The sequence below is a fragment of the Gopherus evgoodei genome, chromosome 4 (assembly GCF_007399415.2).
Source record: "Gopherus evgoodei ecotype Sinaloan lineage chromosome 4, rGopEvg1_v1.p, whole genome shotgun sequence".
Lineage (NCBI taxonomy): Eukaryota > Metazoa > Chordata > Testudines > Testudinidae > Gopherus > Gopherus evgoodei.
This window is the reverse complement of record NC_044325.1, coordinates 141787533-141811832: the sequence shown is the minus strand read 5'-3', so window position 1 is coordinate 141811832 and position 24300 is coordinate 141787533. Positions and strand designations below refer to the sequence as shown.

The following is a 24300-nucleotide window of genomic DNA, read 5'->3' as shown; positions in this document are numbered from 1 at the left end:
TGTGAATATATGTGTGTGTGTTTCTGTATGACAGTGTGAGTCAGCGTGTGTGTGTGTCCAAGAGTGTGTGTGAGTCTCTGAGTGTGTATGGCTCTGAATGGGAGAGTATGTCTGAGTTCCAGTGTCCAAGTCTGTGTGTGTGTGTATGTCTGTGTCTGAGTACATGGATGAGTCAGTGTGCCCCTGTCTGATGTATGCATGTGTTTCTGTGTCTGAGTGGGTATGTGTTGATATCTGTGTGTGGATCCAAGTGGGCATGTTTGCCTCTGTCTGGAAGAGTTTGTGTGTGTTGATATAATTGTATATGTATGTCTGAGTGTATCCAAGTATACACTGTTTTGGGCAGATGCTTCAAGTATTGAGGATTAAATACCAACGTATTGGGTGAATGCCTGATGAATTGCACCTACTGCTGAACCTCCGACAGAGATCTCAGTTTATAGGCTTTTTTATACTTTGGCAACACTTGCCAAATAAAATCTTATTGTCATGCCAATAAAATCTTATTGAACTGAATAGAATAGTATCTCTGGATCTGATACTCAGTGTAGCTGTGTCTGTGTTTCTGTGCACTTGTCTTGATCCAAATGCATCAGTATTTTGTGTGCGTGTGTATACATATCTGGATCCTAGTGTGCCCATGTCTTGTATGCAAGTCTGTACTTGTGTCTCTGTGCATGTGTCTGGATAAGAGTGTGTCCAAGACTACCCCACCCGTAAGAGGGGTTGTATAGACTCTGGCCTCTAGGTCACGCTACCCCATTCATAAGAGGGGTTGTATAGACTCTGGCAGGTAGGCTGCACTACCTCACTTGTGAAGGGGGATTGTATAAACTTGGGCCACTAGGCTGCGCTACCCCACTCATTTGGGGTGTGTGTGTACAGACTCAGACCGCTAGGCTGCGCTACCCTGCCAGACAGAGGCGATGGGGGGAAGAAGGCCAGGAGGCCATAACCGACCACCTGCAAGGAGGCAGATGCAAGGACTGGAGAGTGGTGAGGCGCTGACACCCCATCCCACCCCTGCCACAAAGGGGTGCTGTGGTGCCAGGCTTGCCACAGTATGACAGAGAGATCTCCAAGGCACTAAGGTGATGTTCCCCTGAAGCCATGCTGTCTCCATCTGGGCCTGCTCACTGAGAGAGAAATCCCATGTCTCAGGAAATACGAATGACTCCGGAGTGAAAAGCCATAAATCAGGCTGGTGACAGACTGTGAGGCATTTCAGTGGGGCCTCAGATGTTTATGGGGAAGGAGCATGTTCAGGGCTGAGTGATGGTGATAAATGGCTCTGGAAAAATGTTACCCCTGGAACTAGCCCACCCCGCAGTCACATTCCACTCGCTTTCTGACTGTAGCTATGGGTGGGGGAGATAAGCGTCTAGGGACATGTTATAAAAAGGTGGCTTTGTGCACAGGACTGTCATAATAACCTCAACCCCAGAATCTCAACCCCAGATTTCAACCCCACTGGGTGTTTGAAACTCAGAACCCAACCAAATGTGACGGCTGGGGTCCATCTCTAATAATAACAAGGTTCTTATACTGGAGCCAGAGCTCCTGCTGCAACAGGGCTACAGTTTGGATAAAAGTGGCTTGAAGCCACCTTTCCAGCCCCTCAGTACCTGGAGCTGCTGTGAGGCAATTCAAACACCCAGAACAAGATAGAGCAACATCAGGGCTGCTCTAAATTACATCCAGTCGCAACAGCCCCCAAAGATCATTCTGAAGCTGGGGATTTCCACAGCACAGTAGCATGCTAGTCACACCCCCTTTCCCTGGCCATGCCCCCCACTTAGGAAGGAAGCTCGCCCATTTATAGAGCTAACACAAACATTTAACTTTGGTTTGTATGTATTAATGGGCCAGATCCTCAGCAGGTGTAAATCTATGACATCAGGGAAGTTATACGGAGCCACACCCACTGAGGAGCTGGCCTATTATTTCCATAAAGGAAAGGAGCCGTAAATCTGGGGTGGGCCCTAAAAATGCTGTTTCACTGTAGAGGCTATGCAGGCTCACTCAACCTGCCTTGCCCATGCAACCAGAATCCTCTCTCCGGCTCAGCAGATGGCTCGGCACCTGCCCCATTCATCTCCACTGGACAATTCATCATTACGCACGTTTTTCTTTCTTTATGAGCAGGTCTAGCTTCCATGGCCTTGTAGCTGGGCCAAGATCAGTGACCCGTCAGCCCTTCTCTGAGGCCAAAGACAAGCTTTTGGGAGCTGCATAATGTGTCTGAGCAGCACTAGTTCTGAGCATAGGGGAGGCAGTGTGGTGGATTCCAGCAGCTGTGTCTGCCTGACATTTCTCTTTCTCCCTGCCTTTGTTTAACCAGGTACAGGAGGCCATAGAAATTGACAGCGGAATTGCCTGTAACTCCAGGCTCTGTCAATCTCTATTAACACCCTGGCAAAAGAAAGGCCAGCCCAAAAGATGCAGTTTGCTGCATGTTATGACATAGTATTTTCTTCCACACCATCCACTACTCACAAGAGAATGGGAAGCTCCAGCAAGAAACAAGAATGAGTTATCCAGGGCTTGCACGTGGCACTTCCTTGCCACAGAGGTGCTCTGGCAACTGTACATGGCCAATGTACTGTCCTGTGCGGCTCAAGTGGAAAATTCCCAGGCCAGGGTTTGCACATAAAGACTGTTTCTTCCCGATGGTCAAGGGCGGCTGCCAAGTTGGTGATACAGGGAGCCAGGCTTTTACAAGTGCTCAGCACGCTGGGGGCTGAGCTTTTGTGGGAATCTGGCCTTAAGCGTCACACTGGTTGTAGAGCAAGTGAAAATCTGCCCCTTAAGGAATGAGTGTCCAAGGGATCATCACTGCCTCCTAATGGGCTGGCTCAGGGACCTCCCACAAGCTATAGGGCAAGCGTGTAAACTGAAACTAGCCAGTCAATTTTTCTTTAGTCTAAAGGCAATTTATGGCAAACAGCTCATCTTAATGGGAAGTGGCTTGTTGATGTTTGCACACATATGTGAAGCATTGCCCTCTACTGGAAATGTGATGGGCTTGCTAAATATTGAACAGCTCCCTCCTTGCCTTTTCACAAGAGTAACTATGTCATTGTCTACAGCAGCTCCTTGCTGAGAGATGCCAAGTCTGTGAGGTTCCCCCTCAGCCACTGCTGCTATATGATAATGGATACATATGCCTGCTGAAAGAAACCAGGACTATGCTGTCTGTAGTCCCTACTAGAAATGGCTGGAAATTGACTAATTCCTATAGCTTCTAGTCACATGCCCCTCAGGTTGCTGGAAGACAATAGATCATTTTGCTTTTTCAGTAGAATTCCTAATGCCAGTGAAATTAAATCTTCCCTGATATGCAACCAGGAGTCATGCAGTGAGATTACAGGCTCTTCAATGGAAAACAACTCTGCCAGTATTTCATTTCTTGTATATTCTAAAAGAAACATTGCACAGCTCTAATCCTAAAACTCAGAAATCACTATTTGTTTACTATATCTAGGCCTGTAGAAAGCAGGATAATTATTTTGTAATGTCTCATCCTACATCAGATTGCAAGGAGGACAAGAATTAGCATCCAGAGCTGGGTGAGAAAAGCGAAAGCACTGGAATGAGAATGGTCTTGTGGTTTGGGTACTGGGTTGGGACTTCAGGCGATGTAGGTTCAACTTCTGGCTCTGCACAAATACCCTGCATAACCTGGGCATGTCACTTAATCTATCTGCATCTGTAAAACAGGAATGCAATATTTTCTTACTTCATAGGATAAATTCATTAACACTTGTGAGCCACTCAGATACTATGATGATGGAACTGTAAAAGTATTTAGACCTCTGGACTCAGACATATTTGTGGGCAGAATGTCTGTGGAGGAAAGACACAAAGGAGAGAACATGTGAGAAATAGGAAAAAGATAACTTCTGGGAGACTAAGGATGGAAGAACATCTGGATACCAGGAGAACATCAGCTGGAGGGGAAAGGAGATCTGTGAGAACAAGAGAAGCAAAACATCCAGATAAAAGACTAGCTTGGAGAAAGTGGTAAGGAAAACATCTCGGTAACTCTCTGTTAGCGGGGAAAGGGGGAAAAAATCAATAAGTCACTGAATAGCCCAATAGGAAGCAGCAAGGCCTTGGGTAGAAGAGAAGCCCACACATAGATCAAAACTGTGGGTTTGATTCCCCACAGGGTCTGATAACCAATGCCAAGGGGGTGTGCTCTGCTCACAGGTGTAATGGGATGCAGGGCAGTGAGGAAGCAGGCTCTGTTCCTTTAAATTAAGGGAAATTATCACACATAGCAAAGATCTTCACTGGAGCTTCCCAACTGCTTGTAAGATCCCAGCATAATGCAAGGGACAAGGTCTCCTGCATTACAACCAAATGTGCTCTTTGCCTGTCTCCCCACTTTGTGACTCCCACTGTGCTTTTCTGCTACTGGGAATCTCTCTCTCTAGAGAGCCATTTCTTTGCAGCTCTTGCAAGGCTGTCAACACCACAGAGCCAGCTCATTTTTTGCATTACCGCAGCTGAACCTCCTCCTTAAGCGGAAAGAAAAAGAACCATCAAAAAGCAAACCCAAACCCATTCCTTGTGAGGTTTCAGGAGTTAATGATCCCAGGAAAATGGGGGTGGCGGGAGCGGGGAGAAGGAAAAACCACAACTTAATGTTACAGATTCATTAAGAAGTCATTATTCTTTGTCAGGAGCTGCTTTAATAAACAAATGCCAGGAAATGCAGTTCTGCCTTAACACTACTGCTGTGCTAAACACCATTGTGGCCACCTGAATGCCACTAATTAAATGCCATTTAAAGCTCCCCAAAACCTGGCAGTGGATTTCCACAGCTCTGCCAGCTTCCTGTGTCAGTCTTGGAAGCCACCTGATTTGTCATTGTCTTTCTCAGAGAGGAATGGGGCAGAGATGCTGTCGCTCCTGGCAAAGAATTCTGTTTTTCTTTCTCAAAGAAGGAGAAGAAGCACTTTCTAAAGTTTACTTTCTTCTTTCACTTGTTTAACCTAAGTCGCAAGCCTTCCAAATGTCTTTCTAATGAGAACAGCAGCCTATTTATACTGGCTTTCAGTAGCGTAAACAGACAAGGTGAGAAACTGAACCCTGCACACAAAAATGGATTCCATCAGCCATTGATAGCGATGGCCCGTCAGAGGGTGCAAGCCAAGTCTACATCTCCTCCAACTTAAGCAAAAGGACTGACTTCCTGCTCCCCTCCCCTGCACACGCAGTTGTCAAGGCAGCATGAGTCTGTGATGTCTTCTTTGCAGTCTCAGGGTGTGTGTGTGTGTATTAGGGATATTTGCTCTGGGGTTGCTACACTGAAATAAGCTGTGCTGATATGAACCCTGCTGTGATCCAGTGCTTTGCATCTATGCTAGGATTTCACGATTGTAGCTGCACAAGTGTAAAAACCCCTGTTGTAGACAAGCCCTAAGCTCAGCTGCTTTGATTTCAGCTTTGGAAGGCAGGTAAGATTCAGGCCTATCAGTAACAATCAGGAGGGGTCCAGTTGATCTGATCTCCCGGAATAACCAGGCAGATCACAATCTGGTGGAAGAAAGCTCAGATGGGAATTCCCAGGAAAACAAAGGCTGCTCAAAGTGATAGAATAAGTTCAGCAAAGTCCCTTCTAATTAGAGATGAGCCTGAAGAACAATGAGTCCATGTGCCCTGGAACTGTGGAAAGATTGAGATCTGGGTCAGGATTTCACAGCTTAACCCTTTCTCTATAATGAGCTGCATCTAAACCCTAGCTTTGAACTCCACTGGCTTCTGGAGAAGGTCAGACTTCAAGGCTGGGGCCTCTCACCTGTTCTAATGGGCTCTCATTGCCAATGCAATGCCTGTTTAAATATTCCCATGACCCATTGCAGTCTTTCAATTGGCTTCAATAGGTTTTGGATCAGGTCTTGGGGGCACAGCTGGAACGAACTCAGTTGGCTTTATTCTCAACTCCTCCATTCCTATGCTTAGGAGAGGGATGAGGGGTCCATGTGTGGGTGGGTTTTAAGGTGGCTTTAGCTACCTTTGAGCTCTGCACACTGTGGAGCCATGCCAGGACATGCCCAGCTATAGATGTAAATAAGAACAACCTCTGGGCTTCTCTAACTTACTCTGTTTCCCATGGCTCCCTATGGGCCATGGAAACAGAATTGTTGTAGTGCAGTGGACTCTGGCCATGCCTCTGACATGCCCCCTGTGTGTCCCCTGTGCTTGGGTTTGGGAGCAGGGCCAGTGTAGATCCCGTAAGCCACCTTTGCCCTCTCTAGAGAGGTCCCAGAGCACAGGAGGTATTCTCATGGGCTGTTTGCACTCATTTTGTGGTCCCTTTACACTGCCAAAGCCACTTTAAAGGTAGAGTTAGCCATCCAGCAGGAAGACTTCCCAGTGTAAAAGGAAATCTCCAGTGGCATAGAGCAGAATAGCAGCTCTTATGCCACCCAGCTACAAGCTTAGGGGTGGCACACAAGGAAAAGGTGTGTGGCTGAGGCTTCCCTGATCTCTGACAATCCCCAGCTGCCATATTGACTGCTAGGGACCCATAACAACCCATGTGTGATTTAGAGCAGGCTTGAGTCTAGTCTAACTTATGCTGGGACCAGCCTGATGCAGAGGAGTTGAGGTGAGCTTTAGCCACCTTTGTACATGCCCAACCTGCATTATGCACTTCTCCACTGCAGCAGAGGATCTGGTCCTAAATATTGAACAAGGACAAAAATCCAGATCTTCTGAGACTGTACATCAGTGAAGATCTGTTGAAGTCAGTAGAACTACACTGATTTACATCAGCTGAGGATTTGCATCCAGGATATTTTAATATGTAAACTTTTACCAAAGTAACTTAGGTAAAAATTAGCTCTGATCTTTTGGTCCTGGCCATCCTTTGCCCATATACATCATGTCCTCTTGTGTCTAATGTAGCTTGGCTTCTTCTTGGACACTGGGAATTCTCTCTATGCTAATTCAGAACCTTAATATTTGCATCTATCTGTATAACCAAATCACTGAAACCACACGCTCTCTGTTTTCATTGAGATTCTCTTTGTTTGTTTTGTCCTTATATTTCCTGAGATTTTTTTTGATCCTGTAATCAAAGGAACTGCTTTAGTTCTCACACACTAAGGGACCTTGGCAAACACACAATCCATAAAATATACAGCATAGTTATAGCAGGGTTTACATAACAGTGACAGAGAAGACATCAAAAAGACTTAGTGATTAGATTTAGGAGCAATTACTGAAATGTCTCAAATAAAGAAAGAGGAGGTTGGAAGCTGATGAGAAGTTTGATACATTGATAAACGTTTGGGTCCTTTTCATCTCTATAAGTGGCACTTGTCATTCAGTTTTATGCTTTGCAGAGAAGTTTCCAACCACCCACAACTAGAAATCACCACAGACTCCCCTTTTGTATTTTATAGCTAGAGCGGCAGAGAGACACCCTTGAATGGTTCAGGCTCTGCATTACACACACTTAATAGTTTTTAAAAGTGAATTAAGTATCATCTGGAAGAGACAAGGTGGCTGAGGTAATATCTTTTATTGAACCAATTTAGGGTTTGTATAGACACTCATAGAATCATAGAAGATTAGGGTTGGAAGGGACCTCAGGAGGTCATATAGTCCAACCCCCTGCTCAAAGCAGGACCAATCCCAATTAAACCATCCCAGCCAGGGCTTTGTCAAGCCAGGCCTTTAAAACCTCTAAGGATGGAGTTTCCACCACCTCCCTAGGTAACCCATTCCAGTGCTTCACCGCCCTCCTAGTGAAATAGTGTTTCCTAATATCCAACCTAAACTTCCCGCACTGCAACTTGAGACCATTGCTCCTTGTTCTGTCATCTGCCACCACTGAGAACAGCCTGCATCCATCTTCTTTGGAATCCCTTTTCAGGTAGCTGAAGGCTGCTATCAAATCTCCCCTCACTCTTCTCTTCTGCAGACTAAACAAGCCCAGTTCCCTCAACATCTCCTCATAAGTCATGTGCCCCAGCCACCCAAATAATTTCCATTGCTCTCCACTGGACTCTTTCCAATTTGTCCACATCCTTTCTGTAGTGGGGGGCCCAAAACTGGACAATACTCCAGATGTTGCCTCACCAGTGCCGAATAGAGGGAAATAATCACTTCCTTCGATCTGCTGGCAATGCTTCTAAAAATGCAGCCCAATATACCATTAGCCTTCTTGGCAACAAGGGAACACTGCTGACTCATATCCAGCTTCTCATTCACTGTAATCCCCAGGTCCTTTTCTGCAGAACTGCTGCTTAGCCAGCTGGTCGCCACCCTGTAGCAGTGTGTGGGATTCTTCTGTCCTAAGTGAGGACTTTGCACTTGTCCTTGTTGAACCTCATCAGATTTCTTTTGGCCCAATCTTCCAATTTGTCTAGGTAACTCTGGACCCTATCCCTACCTTCCATCTTTTTTCCCTTCCCCCCAGCTTAGCGTCATCTGCAAAATTTCTGGGGGTGTAATTAATCCTTTTATTGAGATCATGAATAAAGATGTTGAACAAAACCGGCCCCAGGACCGATCCCTGGGGCACTCCGCTTGGCACCAGCTGCCAACTAGACATTAAGCCGTTGATTACTACCCTTTTAGCCCAGCAATATAGCCAGCTTTCTATCCACCTTATAGTCCATTCATCCAATCCATGCTTTTTTAACTTGCTGGCAAGAATACTGTGGGAGACCGTATCTAAAGCTTTGCTAAAGTCAAGATATATCACATCCACTGCTTTCCCCATATCCATATATCCTGATGGTTGGAATCCCCCATTCACAGTGCAGTTACAACATAGGCAGTGTCATGGTAAAGTTACTTGCACTGATTGGGGTGATAGCTTGGGACTCACAAGACTCTGGATTTAATTCCCTACTTTGCCACAGCAGTGTAACCACGGGCAAGTTACTTAGGCTTACATAGGTCACATCACATCACAAAGGTATTTCAGCACCTAAATACCTTAATTGCCCTTAATTTCTGTCTGCTTCAGTTCCCCATCTGTAAATAAAGAATAATACTTCCCTACCTCAGAAGGGTATTGTGAAGATAAATACATTCAAAAGATTGTGAAGTGCTCTGATACCTGCAGTAATGGGAGGCTGTATACATACCTAAAAGTAGACTTGTATATTATTCAGACATTGTGGCCTGAATTTTCAAAAGAGCTTTCCCAGCATTTTGTTCAATGGCTCTCATTCACTATTCCTGCCAGGCAAAGCCCTCTAAAAGTTTTGCGCCTATAGGCAGATCTAGGCCAATACAAACCCCTGTAGACACCAAAACAATTGGCCAGATTTTCAGAAGAGCTGTGCACATGGGTGTCCAGCACCTTTGAAAATCTGGCCTCAGTTGTGGGTGCTGACTAGCGCTTGGAGCTCTTCATTATATAAAGTTCCAGACAAGGTGTGGCCCATGATAAATAAGACTGACAAAGCTGGAGCTCAATCTGTGTGTGTGTGTGGCAGCTGTTCTGTTTAAGACAGAGTATATGACAGCCAGAATCAAGGTAAGCTTCTCCCAAGATACCCCTTACCCATGTGCCTCAGATCTAACCTGAAAGGAATCCTTCTAGGGATGAGAAGAGCGTTCATGGTTTTGCCATTTAGAAAATTATGGGTTTGGCCACTGCACATAATAACATGAGGAGAGCATCCTGTTTCCATGAAGGTCCAGTTTGCACTAATGAAAATTTAGATCAAATAAATATGGGGTGATCCCAGCTCCCTGGGGGAATCAAGAGCTGGGGCCTGGGTTCAATCCTGACTCGCACTGAAATTGCATGGGAGTTTTGCATTGATTTCAGTGGGAACAGGATCAGGCTCCATCACCAGCTCCTTTGCCTACCCCAGGCTCTGATTCAGTCATGGACTATGCTTTGGCATCAGCCTACAGGAAGGGTTGTGTCGAGGCACTCCTCAAAGCAGTGCTGGCACCCGGGAATTTAATTGCACACTTGGTATTCTATTCAGTTTGAAACCAGGTATTATTTGTAAAAATAGAAAGCAAGAGAAAAGAGGGTAAAAAAAACCTCAGAGCTTTTGAATTTTCAAGCTGTGTGCAAGTGATCAGCCTCTCTGATCGTAGCCCAATGCCAGGGGCCACTAGCAGTGCAGCATGAAGGTCCATCATGCTGTCAGCATGATGCAGAAGTCGGAGTAATGGAGCAGAGTGATAGAGCCAAGCACTGATTTGGAATATAAATAGATCTGTAGCTATATAACCAATGGGCCCAACTCTCACCTGCCTCACTTTTTCACTCACACCTGTAGAGTGACACAGTTCCAATCTGGTGGAATTGTACGCTCGCTCTGCTCAGGCACAAATGAGCTCACAAGATGCAAGTGTAACCACACAAGAAAGTGGAGAATCCAGCTCTGTATCTATATCGTCTTTATCCTTAATTTTTGGCTTTGGGTCCAGCTCCAATATGGTAATAACTAGCTGGAAGCTTCCTTATTGACCTCTACCAACACATTGCATCCTGGGCTCCATTTCCATGAAAAGGGGGCACATGGGTCCATTACAGACTCTCATGCTCCTCCTGGGGATAAGTGATCAATGTAGGTGGGATCCCAGGTGTATTCCTTCCTACAGTATGCCTCTTCCTTCTTCCCTTCACCCAGTGTCTCCCAGTCCCACACAACAGAGGTTTATTATTGGCATTGCAGAGAGAGGGAAGGGTCTTCTGTTCGAGGGCATTCACTGGGGGTTTGAATTGGAGCTTTTAAACCACAGATGGAAGGGACTGGGAGATACCAGCAGTGACTTTGCAGCATGATGTCTCTGTGCCCCTGCCCTCCCCCATTTGCTACCAGGGAACACTGGGAGGTGCAAGATTTGCTTTGTCTCCTCACAGATGATGTTCTTGCCCCAGAAATATATCATCAGGTTTCATTTGCAGTGGGTCCTTTGACTAGAAATACCCTGCCCCTGCCCTCCTCCAGACTCAGTGGCTGAATCCAGCTGCCCTGACGGCCAGGAAAAGCTATTTATTCTGTCACTTATTTATTTATTTCCTCCAGGAGCTGCTTTAAATAGCTGAAGGCTGGGAGCTAGCCTGACAACGAGCCAAGGGTGATGGGGGTGGGAGCTGCCATGGAATTTCCATCCAGGTCAAGAATTCTCTCCCTGGGTTGCAGTGAATGATGGGGATGGACTTGCCTGAACTCTGAGCTGAGAACCAGGGGAATCTGTTCTGTGCTGTGGGGAGTTCCTTCCTCCTCTTTCTTCTACATAACCATGCCTCCTGGTCACCTCCCCAACTTTGGGGGTGAATTTGGTGCTGCTCAGAGGCTGATAGGACAGAGCAGTTGGAGGCTGTGCAAGTGTACACAGCTCTTTGCTGATGTATCCTGCTCCTGAAATAATCCTGCATTTGCACTACTGTACTTGCACACTTGCTTTGCATATATACCTCAGTTATGTACTTCAGCAGACCCTGCTATTCCCGCGGTAGGCTTCCCACAGAGCTCTGCAGAGTAGCCTTGATCTTCCAGTCCCAGGCTCCAATGGACAGTTCTGCTGATGCCCCTGAGTCTTGTCCTTCAGCTAGTCTAATTCTGCTTTGCAGACATGCCTGATGCCTCAGTATACCAACCCTCATCTCCCCTTGCTATTCCAGTCCCACACTCCCCACACAGCTCTACCAATGTCCTCCATGCCAACGTGGTAGTTAACAAGGAGGCATGTAGTTTTGACAGATGTTAGCAGGTCAAGGTAAAGATCATGGGGGAATCTAGGGTGAAAACTACACACTGCCTTGTGTTCATAGGGGGATGACTACACTGCAATCACATGCATGGGTGTAGACATACCTGAGCTATCTTTTATATAGCTAGTGCAAGTACCAGTAGCAATGAAGCTCTGCAAGATGAGCTTCAGTGCATACTTTACTACCCCATCCTGAGTCCCTGAGTAATTACTCAGGTGGTTAATCCATGCTGAAGTCTGTTATGTTGCAGTTTCACTGCTATCAGTACCCAAGCTAACTAGATCAGTGCTTCTCAAAGTGGTGGTCTGTGGACCAGTGCCGGTCCGTGAACTACCAGCTGCAGGTCCACGGTGAGTTTCCTCGTAAGAGCATTGAATAGGATAATAATATGGCACCAGTCCCTGGCACATTGGAAAAAAAAATTGCCTGTCCCCCACATCAGATAGCCTGAGAAGCACTGAACTAGATTACAAATAGTGCAATCACACTGCTGCTTGAAATCAGATCTTCTTTTGCTGTGTAGACCTACCCGAAGATAGAACTAGTTTCGCACATGTGGAAGACTGCACTGCCTTTTCAAGTGTGTTAGCTAGCATTTTTGAACACCGTGTCTTTAAATCCTGGGGGCCTGATCCTGTGAGGTACTGAGCAGCCTCCATTCTTGCCCAAGTCAAAAGGTGCTGAGGATGATCACTGCTTCCTCAGCCTGGGCTTGTCGAGCACCAAAGCAGCATCAGCAAGGCACAGAATGTTGGCTGCTAATATATGAGTCATTCCTAGTGATTAGAAAGGGCCCTTCTTTTCTTTTTTTTTTTAATAAAGGAGCCATGGAGGGATGCCAGTTAACATAACCTCTGTGACTGCTGGAGGAATCATTCTGCTGAAGAATTAACAGCAGAATATTAGTTGCCGGCAAAGAACTTAATTAGCAGATTCAGCAGAGATTCCAATTAAAAAAAAAGCTGTGTGCTCGCCTCATGGCTTTTCTGGAGATGAAGAGAAGTGGAGGGGGATGGCAGCCCTGACTGGGTTTCTGAAAAGCCTCTGATAAGGGGCCATGGAGGAAGCCAGGAAGGGAAAGCTAATGGGATTACTGAGGCTAGGGGTAGCTATAGCAAGAGCCATGGGTGATGATTAATGAGGGATCTGTTTCTGTTAAGAAGGCAGCAGCTGCAGGGTCAGACAGAAGCAAGGCTGGGGGATCGTTACTAACCTTCTCTGCTGGAAAGGAGGCAGAACACTGGGTCTGCCAGACTGATTTCATTCGAGAGAGCAGGTTTCCCCCCCAGTTTTTAATGACCAGTGCCTGCCACCCCAGTTTTAATCCTTTGGCTACACCAGGCAATAGACAGTGCACGCACGTCCTCCTTAGCATACCACACACATGCCTGGCTGAATGGAAGTTGACTGTGTTGGAAATACAGTGCTGGGTTTTTGCATTTCTCCCAGGGCACTTGGACTTTTTCATACATGCACAACACTCTGCTCTCACCAAGGGAGTTTAGGCCAACGGAGCAGGATCTGGCTTCTGCATGGCAAGGTCCAGCTTGTGACATTGAACAAGACTCATTGACAGAAAGAAATCCCAGTCTCTATGTCACTTGGGCCAGTTCTATGGTGGAGAGGAATGGATGGGTCATACTGGTAAAGATCCACTCAGGTGGATAATATTATGAGCTGGGATAGTCTTGAAATTTGTATCCAGATTTCTTTCTAAGACACTTCCCACACAGCTCATAGCAGTTTAGATGCAGGGTTTTGGTTTGTCCCAGTTATGGAGATGATGGGCAAAATTCAGAACCAGATCCAGCTTCAGGTTTCAAACACCTACCCAGGATCAGAGGTGTCTGGATCAAGGAAACTCTTCTGTTTCCTTATGAGGAAGGCTGGTCTTATGATGAAGGCACTGAACTGGTACCCAGGATATGTGGAATCACTCCTGGCTCTGCCACAGACTTTGTGTATGATCATAGGTGAGTCACTTCGAGCCAGATTTTCAAATACTCAGCCCTCACAGTTAAGGCCATTTTCAGAGGAGCTCGGTAGCTCCCATTGTGACACACTATTTACATATGTGTATTGTGGTAGCACCTAGGAGTTCCAGCCATGAACTAGGACTCCAGTGTGCGAGGTGTGTACAGACTTATGGGCAGGGTTTCAAAAACGCTCAATGCCCAATTTGCACCCAACCTGGTGGGCTCTTTTTCAAAGTGGCCCTTAGTCTCTCTGCACCTAAGTTCACCTATCTGTAAAATTGGGATAATAATTTTTTCCTCTCACTCTTTGCCTGTTTTGTTTAAGACAGGAAGCTCTCTAGGACAAGACCGTTTCTTAGTTTGTGCATGTACAGCACCTCGCACAGTGGGGCTCAGATCTTGGCTGGAGGTTGTAGGCTCTTATGCATTACAAATAATAGGAATTAATTACTTAGTTGGAGCCTGTGTCAGTGAAAGGAGATGATGTTTTCCAAAATCCCAGCAATCAGTGGCCCTTCTGTGACCCATAGCAGCCGGCAGCCCTTGTGCTCACTGCAACGATGATGAGCAAAGAAGAGGGGGACATAAATGGTACAATAATAGAAAAACAAATAAAAGCTACATCTCGTAACTGCAGCTTTCCCCTCTGTAGTTTTATACCAATCAGTGTTCAACCGCCAGTGCAGACACTAAAAGCAGCCAGCCCGTTATTGCTTGTTAGGAGCAAACAAAGCCTGGAGGCCTGAGAAACCTGCCTTTCAAATGGAAATGAAAGGATGAAGGAAGTGGAGAAGGAAGGCCTGGGTTGTGTGAGAGTGTGTGGTGTGCATGGCACACAGGGAGAAAGAAGGTGGTATGTATTGTCATGGTAACCCAGACAAATACAAAAATGCCAGTAAACACCGCTCACTCTCTTTCATTCTAAATCTTTTTTTGAGCAACAGCTCTGAGGCAGAGAACACTAAAACCATAAACAAGGGGAAACAGGAGGAATCAAATGGAGCTGGGCCCCTGTTCCCCCTCCCTGCCCTGGACACCTTGTGTTGCTTTCTGCACATCTTGCTCCAGTCTTTATCTCCTCAACAGGTTGATACAGCACAAAGTGAAAGATGAGCATGGTGTAGAGAGACACCAGGCGCTGGCTCCATCCCAGGGGGAGAGGGCGGAGGAGGCTGATAGCTACAGAGCTGAGGAAGCTTTGTGTAGTGTGACCGAGGGAAGATCTCTGGGGTGTTTGTAGGCTGTGGTGTGTGAATAAGATGAGAAGAGGGTTTGCTGTGTATCTCTCTTAATTTAAAAAGATGGCAGCACAGCAAATGGAAAAATACAGGAGGGAATGGGGTGAAGCACAGAAAAGCACATCCTAAGCTCCTTCTTCCTGGCTGGAAAAGAGATTAAAGGAACTGTTATTCACCCTGGTACTGATTCCATTCCTGGTAACACAGGAGATAGGCAACATACCCAATGATGCCTGAGAGAGATGCACTGGAATGACAGTCTCAGATCCGAGCCCTCCTCCGCCTTTAAGCTTTCAGTGAGATTCTGACCTAGGTGAGATTTGAACCTCATAGTTTAGGCCCATTGCTATTTTCTGGATGTGCCTGTGAACTGCAAGCAAAGATTTCTCACCAGTGAGGAGAAGTTGTATTGGACACCCAGTGCCTTGAAACAGACTACATAAATCCAGAGCCATGGGGGAAATAAACAAAGTAAAGATGGGATGAGGCGTATGTTGCTTTCTCTATGACATCTTTAAATCTCTGAAGGATCTTGCTGTCAGCCGAGGATAGTGGCCATTTTGTTTGCAGTTCAAGCAGACTGTTACAGAGGACACACACACAAACACACACTGCTCTCTCATAGGATCTTTACTTTCTTCGCTTGTTGTTCCGCTTACATTTTATAGGGCTGCTCTCTTGTGGAAGCAGCTGCCATTTTATATTCAGTTCAGGCATAGAATGTTACAGAGGAGAGCATACACACTATGCTCTCCTATAGGCTGTGTCTACATCAGCTATTCTGGGGAACATTTCCTAGTATTTCACTGCCATTGGTTCAGCTCCCCGGCTGATGAAAATGGTGGGATAGGTACTGTAGATGGGACAAGGGACAGGAGGTTACTGCTATATTGTCTAACCCTTGTGCTCGTGCTGTTGCTGATACCAGTGGTAGAGCATTTGTTGGAGATTTCCAAAAAATGGCTTGTGTAGAGCAGGTGATAGAGACTTTACTTTTGTGCTTTCTTATCTTGTTGCTTGCCCTTGATCTAAAACAAAAGTTAGAGCAAAAGCATGTGGGTGCTCTTTGTGTATAGAACACATATCAAGAAAGCAGTCCCCTTACAACCACAAATTACTATTTGATTAAGTACATTCATGTCACCTTCCCAGGGCGTGATGGAAAGACTCCCACGAACTTCAGTGGATTTTGGCTCAGCTCCTAACTGAAACTAAAACACACATACAGAAAATGAGTTAATGATCAGCATCCACTAAAGAATGCAACATGTTTGATCACCACTGGATGACACTGCAGCCTGTAAATTGAATTTTTGACTGGCAGTAAAAAAAACCCCTGACTGTGTCATAACATTTCTTCCCAGATCTGGACCTTAGCGTACAAAATATGGGTGTTAGCATGAAAACCTCCAAGCTTAGTTACCAGCTTGGACCTGGTAATTGCTGCCACCAGCTAGGAATTATACAGTGCCTAGCTCACTGTGGTCTCCCCAAAACCTTCCCTGGGGGACCTCCAGACTCAGATGCCTTGAGTCTTACAACAAAGGGAAATAACTCCCACCCCTTGTTTCCTTGTTACTTCCTCCCAGGCTCCCCTCCCTGGACGACCGTAGGAGATTCCCTGCTTCCAGTCCTGGAAACACAAGTACCGAGAGATCTAATCTCTCTTCCCCCTCACCCAGAGGGTATGCAAAGTCAGGCTTAGTAAATCTAACACAAAGAGATTTTCCCCCGACTTCTTCCTCCCACCAATTCCCTAGGGAGCTGCAGACTCAATTCCCTGGAGTCCCCACTAAAGAAAAACTCCAACAGGTCTTAAAAAGAAAGCTTTATATAAAAAAGAAAGAAAAAGACATTAAAAATAGGCTCTGTATAAAGGTGACAATATACAGGGTCAATTGCTTAAGAAAAAAAGTGAATAAACAGCCTTATTCCAAAAAGAATACAATTTAACACATTCCAGCAACTACACACATGTAAATACAAAAAAACAATATAAACCTATTGTCTTACTATCCTTGTACTTACAACTTGGAAACAGAAGATTAGAAAGCCAGGAGATAGAAAAATCACTCTCATAGCCGAGAGGGTCACCGAACCAAGACAAAGAACAAAGAACTCACACCCAAAACTTCCCTCCACCCAGATTTGAAAAAGTCTTGTTTCCTGATTGGTCCTCTGGTCAGGTGTTTGGTTCCCTGTGTTAACCCTTTACAGGTAAAAGAACATTAACCCTTAGCTATCTGTTTATGACACTGTCTTAAAGCTTAAAGGAGCTCTGAATACATTAGGCATTTTAATCAATTGTTTTTTAAAACCCACAAACATCATGCTCTTTAAGGAGTTTATTTCCCCCTGCACCAAATGCCTGCCTGTAAATTTGATATGAGGGTGTAAGGGGAAGAGAGAGAGCAATATAAAACTTCTGCAATGCAAAGCTCTTCCTGTAAAAACTAGACACAGTATTCAGTGTGCACACAGCCCATGTGTTCATGTAACGAGGGACTCCATCAGCTTCACTTCACTCCTGTAACTTCTCTCCCAGGGCGGCTATAAAGAAAACTGACAGGGGAGGCGGGAAACAAACTACTTTTCTTGCATTGGCAGAGGGAATTCGATCTTTTTAGGTCTCCTCTAACCATGGTTGTTCCTCTATTTTATAGTATCGGCCCTGATTTATTATCAGTTTTTATGGTTGCTGTAAAACAGCCACAAAGCGCAGAAATAAAGTAACTAGAGGAACAATCCCCATCCCCACCTGACCTGTCTCTTTACTGCAGCTGCTGAGCCACAGCATCAGATAATGAGAGAGGAACAGATTTTGGTTCCTCTCCTATTATCTGAAATTTGAATAGCAGCAAAAATTTTGTTTCTCCCAAGGTCCAAGTATCCAAAGATTTTGGATGTCCATCCCCTGGGCCATTTAGATGGTCAGAGTTTACCTCTCTAATTTTGCTCACTGCGACAAACTCATTGGGGTTATCAAACAATATAGGGCTTGTATACCTGGCGAAATTGACCAGCATAATTATTATGCTATAGCCATGCCGCTATAACTCCCTCATGCTGACGCTCTGTTATGAACGAAGTCACTAATAGCTATTCAGCTATAGCTATGCAGATCAATTTCCCCTTCTGCACAAATCCCAATTCCAGCATCCCGCATTGCAGGCCAGACAATACAACATGGGAGACTCCATCTAAATTCCATACCATAGAATATCAGGGTTGGAAGGGACCTCAGGAGGTCATCTAGTCCAAGCCCCTGCTCAAAGCAGGACCAATGCCCAGACAGATTTTTGCCCCAGATCCCTAAATGGCCCCCTCAAGGATTGAACTCACAAACCCTGGGTTTAGCAGGCCAAAGCTCAAATCACTGAGCATTCGCCCTTTCCATTTATTTCACTCCTTGAGATAAGAGGTAAAACATTTTCTCCAAAGAGACAGTCTCAAAGGAACAGGTGGCTTACTCCGGCTAATATGATGTAACAGTGTATTAATCTGTTTGATACAGCATCTTTCTTACTCAAGCAATGGATTTCCAACACGGGTAGGGTGCTAAGACTGAGAGTAACTCTGTGCATAAGGCAAAGGCTACTTTTTATTGAGCAACACATACAGCCTTGGACAAAGGAAGATGGACAGAGGGAAAACGTCCCCACCTTTGTGTTGCTTACTTCATGTAACAGAGGGCTCCATCTCCCTCAGGGCTTGTTCAGGGCAAACTTCCCTCCTGTTGCCAGCAGACTTTGAAACTCACCTAGTGCCTAGAAGAAGTTGGAAGTGGACCAGGTGTTTAAACTGGCCTAGCTCTCTTAACCTCTATGGAGCTACACTGATTTACACAGCTGAGGATCTGGCCCAGTCGGTACTTAAAAAGTGTCCCTGGGTATCAGAAGAGCTTCATTTATCCTGTCTCTCTTTCTCCTTAATCCCAGCACCAATGGATGTACTCACTTCTTCTTCCTATGTGCTTAGACCTTATGCTCACCCTTTCTCCACCTGGGGATGCCCAGGCATCTGAAGAACACTGCTGACTTCTGCTAGTGCAATGTGCTCCCTCCAATTACACTCTGTCCCTCCCTGAGATACATTTCTCATGATGCCTTTCAATCCACCTATATGCACAAGAATATCAATATACCCTGTGCAATCTGGAGTCTAGACTTTCTGATTCTTGGTCTCCTGGTGCACTACATATCTGCACATGAGGGCCTGTCTAGGGTGACCAACTTTCTAATGGCACAAAACTGAACACCCTAGCTGGGGGGGGTGCAGGAGGGGGCTCTGGGCTGGGGCAGAGGGTTGGGATGCGGGGGCTGTGAGGGTTCTGGGCTGGAGAGGCAGGCTTTGGGCTGGGACTGGGGATGAGGGCTTTGGGGTACAGGAGGGGGCTACAGGTTGGGGGGGTCTCAGGGGTATGGAGCTCGGTGTTGGGGCGTGGGCTTACCTCCTGTGGCTCCCGGTCAGCTGCACAGCGGGTGAGATAAGGCAGGCTTCCTGCCTGTCCTGGCACCATACTGCATGCACCCCAGAAGCAGTCAGCAGGTTCGATGCTAGTAGGCCAATGGGAGTGCGGATCTGGTGCTTGGGACAGCGTGCGGAGCCCCGTGGGCCCCCCGCCTAGAAGCCGGACCTGCTGGCCACTTCTGGGGCACAGCGCAGTGCCAAGACAGTTAGGGACTAACCTGCCTTAGCGCCGCAGCACTGCCAACCAGACCCTTAATGTCCCAGTTGCCGGTGCTGACCAAAGCCGCCAGAGTCTGTCTTTGACCAGGTGTTCTGATTGAAAACCGGACACCTGGTCACCCTAGGCCTGTGTCATCTAGCCAGTGAAATCCATGTGTCTGCTGCACACAGACAGCATTCAGCCAATAAACACTAATAGTGCCTATCATCTTGAAAGACACTCACAGGGCCTGCTGCTTCCTTCCCTTACGCCTGCCCTCATTGAATCCAATAGGTTTAACTAACAGCTCAGTTTGGCCCACTGAGATCACATCATGTCTAAATCTAATGTTAGCAAGTGACTGGTCTCAGCATTCTTGAAGCACAGGGCTGAACATGATACTGGGCTTCTGATTTTAGATTTTACCTGATAAAATTCCCTGATTAACCTCCTGCCCCCCAATAAACATCTGAAAAACACAGGAAATTGCTACTTATATTGAGGACTTCTCTACATGGAGCAGTAGTGCACACGATTGGGATGTGTTTTTTAAAGTGCAGTAACATGCTGCGTATTAATTGGTCCATTTAGACCTTGCTGGTGTGCACTAGGGAACCTTTAATGCACTTTAACATCGTGCTGTTTGAAACTAGGCAGCATTACAAAGAGAAGCCACTGAAAGCCCCCTGATTTCTGGCCATCTATGTAAAAATCAAAAATAAACTCTGAAAAATGAAATCAATAACCTCCAAACCCAGAAGCTCTGCTGATGGCTAGCCTTGTTTGCCTCTGTGCCCACCGGAGTGAAACGCACCATCATGCAGTATGCCTCCACCAATCCTATACACCATCTAGCAGGCTGGCCTGCCCCTTTAAGGGTCAGAGGGTCTGGGGCCAGCCAACTCTGAGTTGATGAGACCCATCTGGAAAGGGGTCCAGTGAGACCTCAGTTCAGAGGGAGTGGCAGAAGGGACAGAGAGAGGCAAAGCAAGAGAGAGGCTCCACTGAGAGCTGTAGCCCAGAGTGCAATGAAGAACTGTGTGATATTCTGTTCAGAGAATAAAAGTGGGGGCCTGGAAAAAGACTCTGGGTGTGACAGAGTCCTCATGGGTAGGCTGGGGAGACAGGCCAGCAGGCAGCAGCTAGCTTAAAGTCAGACTGGGTAGGTGGCACTATGACATACCACATAAGTGCTATTTGAGGACATATTGTTTCCTTCTTACTCCTCCTCCCCACCCCCCACAGCTTCCTGTTGTCTGTTACACCCACATGCTATGTGTATGGACAGCGCCTAGTGCAATGGGACCCTGGTTTGGTTTGGGGTATGAATTTTGCTTCTTTTCATACAATAGCTTTGCTCCCCCTTTGAGGACTGGAAGACTCCAGGCACAGCCCCTTGTGTGACTCTCACAGGAAGAAGGGTCCATTCGGATAGCTCTGATCTCTCCCTCTCCATTTCCATGAGCAGCATGGTTTCTCCTTCTGTCACTTAAACCCAGCCTCCTCGGCGCGCTGTAACTTTCAGGGCACAGCGGCAAGTGGTGCTCTGCCCTCCAGTGGATTCTGCCTCCTACCAAATCAGCGCTCCCCATTCCCAGTGCACACAGCCTTCCAAAAGCCCTCATTAGACTTATAACTCAAGCCCCGGGGAGCATTTGATTTGACTATGGAGGGAAAGTTATGGATTGGGGTTGGGGTTGGGTGAGCAGAGGGGGAGGTGAGCCAGGTAAGTACTTTCCCAGCAGAGAGACATGGGAAAGAAAGAAGAAGGAGAAGAGCATATAGCAGTCCCTTAAAATATGTTTGCTGAGACTGATTGGGGAAAGTTTTGGGTCTTGGGATGAACTGGCCCGTTTGTATTTCACACAGCCAATATTTCTCAGTGTCGTCACCAAGGGAGGAAGGCTTATTGATCCCTGCTTAAAACAAAATGTATTGGGAGACCCTGGGTGCCAGGGGTAACATATAGCAGCTCTACCAGTGGCATAAGAAACACTATAACTCAGGAGCACCTGGGACCTGCGTGAGTTATGACTCTGTCCTGCACAAGCGACAGGCCTGCAATAACTTACTCGGCACTGCTGGTAAGTGATTCAGTTTATTCCACATGGGGGAGAAGCATAAGGGGAAGGGAGATTGCTCCTTGGGCCTTGAGGTGGAAAAAGGGCAGCAGATAGCTTTTTCCAAACCCTTTCAGTTTATTTCCTCTCCCCTAGCATGTAGCCAATGGAGCCAAGTTTAGTTCCTTAAAACAATAAAAAAATAATAATAGAGAGATTTCTGTCTCCAAATAAAAATGAACCATGCTTCAGATGGTGTTAGAGCTCCTAGAATATTAGCTCTCATTGCCCAGTCTGTGTTAGTGTAGCCAGGATTTCCCTGAGTACCAGCTATAAGTGAGGGGGAGAGAAAAGTACGGAGAAAGGTTGCATCAGGCAGTATATAAATAAACATTGTTCTCCAAGTTAAATTCACTCCTGCGTAGCATGAAGCCTCATGCATCACTTAAGTCCCTTTTTAACTCTCAAAATAGAGCTTAAGGGCTGCATAGCTGTTGTGCTGGTCTGCTGCATAGGGACATAAGGACTGCCAAGCTGGATCAGACCTGAGCTCCATGTTGTTCAGTCTTCTGTTTCTGCCAGCGGCCAGCACCAGCTGCTTCAGAGAAAGATGCAAGAAACCCCACCATTGTTATTCATTATTTGTACTAGTGGCAGAAAGCCCTTGCGATTACACCGGTATGGCAGCTAGGCCAAATAATCCACCCTCTGTGCAGTCTCACTCATACAACGAACTAAACTGAAAATTGGCTGTAGAGTAAGGGTGATGATTGGTTGAGTTACCTCTGATCTCACAATGGTCTAGTACTCTTGGTATGACACATTGTAACTGTACACTGCACAGGTGTAATTTATAAAGTCAAAATGGTGGAGAACTTAAAACTGGGCATTCGCAGACTGTGAATCCCAGAGATAATCATCCAGGAATGTTCTAAACAAAAAGAACTCTCAGCCATGCTTGTAGCTGTTTCCATCACTTCATGCTGATTCAACAGACATTCTAGACTTCAGAGGGAAACACAGACTAACCATCCTGGAATCTTCTTATATCTTGTAGTGCCTCGGAGCCCCATGAGATAACCTGGCTAATTTCATCCCTCTTTTTGAAGCCAGGACTAATAGATCAGAAATCAAAGCGCAGAAGGTACAACAGTCGCTCCTAAACCCAACGATATCTCATACGCTGGTTGAGTAGATCAGTTTGTCCAGCAGCAAAAGAAAAGATGCTCTTCAACCAGCCACTGGATGAAAAACAGAGAGCACATTTTCAGCGAGAAATGTTGCTAGTCTATTTTCACATTTTTTTAATCAAAATGTCAAACTGTTTGAAATGTTCTAGCCAGCAAGTTTCCTCCCCAGGGGCTTGGTAACAGTAAGGAAAACAAAGTATGAATATCCTCATTGTGGGAAACAACCCAACCCTTTACCAGCCGCTCTGATGTAATGACTGTGCTGAGTGAAAGGAAACGGAAATCAAGCCTTGGATGTGCAGCTGCTCTGAAAACCTAACCTCTTATTTTATTGCCTGTCACAGGGTGGCCTGTCCCTTTAAGAGAGTTGGGGCACAGTCTCACCTGTGCCAAGCTTAGCACACCTCTCCAGGTGAAGGGAATAAAACCAAAGGTCATGTTATGTGACCAGGTGACCAGAAACCAGGTCTGTTGGGCATATGAGGACAGCTTGAGTTCAGTCAGAGAGAGTTTGGGGGAGAAAACCTGCTGGGAGGAGGGCAGTTAGCAATTCTCCGGCGCTTCTAGGTGGCACATGGACTTGGAAGGGGCAGAGGCTTGCTGAGAGATAAGCTTTGTCTCTGGGATCTGCAGGGAATAGGAACCTGCTGGTGGAGAAGGGTTGCAAAGGACTGAGAGCATGGAGAGAAGGCTATAAGGAAGGGGGCGCCCTCATTAAGAACTGAGAAAGCTTTTGAGCTTGGAGTAAATGGAGACAGTGGCAGGGCTCAAAGAAGCCAGATACCCTGCTACAGTGCCTACCCTGGAACTGGTCTCTTCTGAAAATCTGGGCTGTAGTGTCATTATAACCCGGAACTTCTTTTCTCCGGTTTAGTCTCAGTGGCAGTTGCTGACTTGAAGACAGCACAGATCAAAAGCAAATCTCCCAGTGTAGTAGCTTTCATGAAGGAAAAAACTCCGGGCCTCTTATAACTATGGTCCTACCAAATTGACGGTCCATTTTGGTCAATTTCATGGTCATGGGATTTAAAAAACCCTACATTTCATGATTTCAGCTATTTAAATCTGTAATTTCACTGCGTTGTCATTGTAGGGGTCCTGACCCAAAAAGTAGTTGGCGGGGGTCGCAAGGTTATGGTAAAGGGCTGTGGTACTGCTACCCTTACTTCTGCACTGCTACTGGCGGTGGCGCTGCCTTCAGAGAGTGGCGGTTGCCCAGCTCTGAAGGCAGAGTTGCTGCCAGCAGCAGCGCAGATGTGAAAAAGGCATGTAATGGTATTGCTACCTTTACTTCTGTGCTGCTGCTTGCAGAGCTAGGCCCTCAGTCAGCAACCGCCACTCTCCAGCCACCCAGCTCAGAAGGCAGCAGCACAGCAGTAAGGATGGCACGGTACAATATTGCCACCCTTACTTCTGCCCGGCTGCTGGCAAGGCACCACTTTCAGAGCTGAGCG

General features: G+C 46.3%; 1 long non-coding RNA gene across 1 annotated transcript; it reads left to right on the top strand.

Moving 5' to 3' along the window:
• The first annotated feature begins 344 nt into the window (after positions 1–344).
• Positions 345–22685, top strand: LOC115651739. The gene is made up of 3 exons (XR_004000421.1): positions 345–355; positions 14151–14155; positions 22581–22685. It is a non-coding gene; the product is annotated as an uncharacterized LOC115651739 (long non-coding RNA).
• The last annotated feature ends 1615 nt before the right edge of the window (positions 22686–24300 follow it).